General features: G+C 44.0%; 1 non-coding gene across 1 annotated transcript; it reads right to left on the reverse strand.

Moving 5' to 3' along the window:
- Positions 1-469: 469 nt before the first annotated feature.
- Positions 470-576, reverse strand: LOC127088638 (small nucleolar RNA R71). Its single transcript, XR_007790467.1, has one exon. It is a non-coding gene; the product is annotated as a small nucleolar RNA R71 (small nucleolar RNA).
- Positions 577-794: the final 218 nt, after the last annotated feature.

Genomic DNA, 794 nt, shown 5'->3' on the forward strand with positions numbered 1-794 from the left:
ACGACGAATTCGGGAATATCGTGCTGCAAACAATCTCCCTCCAATCGAAATTCCTGATCTCAAATATCTTCTTCCTTCACCGATACCCGAGATGGAAGAACCAGCTTGTGCTCTTCGAGATTACGCCGCTCCATCGCAAGATGAGCCGCATTCGAGTATTGCTCCACCCGCGATCGAAGCAAACAACTTCGAACTTAAACCTTCACTGTTGCAGGCAGTGCAACAGAACCAATTCTCTTGAAATCCTACCGAGGATCCAAACCTTCATTTATCCGTATTTGTCCAATACGCTGATACTGTTAAAGCTAATGGTGTCACTTCAGAGGCAATTCGACTTCGTCTCTTTCCTTTCTCGTTAAGAGATAGCGCTAGAAGATGGCTTCAGTCTCTTCCTTCAAACTCAGTCACCACATGGAACGAGTTGAAGAAAGTCTTTCTTGCCCGATATTTTCCGCCAAGCAAAACAGCTATGTTAAGAGCCCAGATAAATGGATTTAAACAGAAAGATAACGAGTCTCTTTTCGAAGCATGGGAAAGATACAAAGACATGATGAGACTTTGTCCACACCATGGTTTAGAGGACTGGTTAGTGATTCATACCTTCTATAATGGTCTCTTGTGCAACACGAGGTTAACAATAGACGCCGCCGCAGGTGGTGCACTAATGAACAAACCTTATGCTGATGCTTACCAACTTATCGAAAGCATGGCCCAAAACCACTATCAGTGGGGAAGCGAACGAACAATGGTAGAAAAACCTCAAACGAAAGTTGTCATGTACGAGATAAGTAACC

The sequence above is a fragment of the Lathyrus oleraceus genome, chromosome 5 (assembly GCF_024323335.1).
Source record: "Lathyrus oleraceus cultivar Zhongwan6 chromosome 5, CAAS_Psat_ZW6_1.0, whole genome shotgun sequence".
Lineage (NCBI taxonomy): Eukaryota > Viridiplantae > Streptophyta > Magnoliopsida > Fabales > Fabaceae > Lathyrus > Lathyrus oleraceus.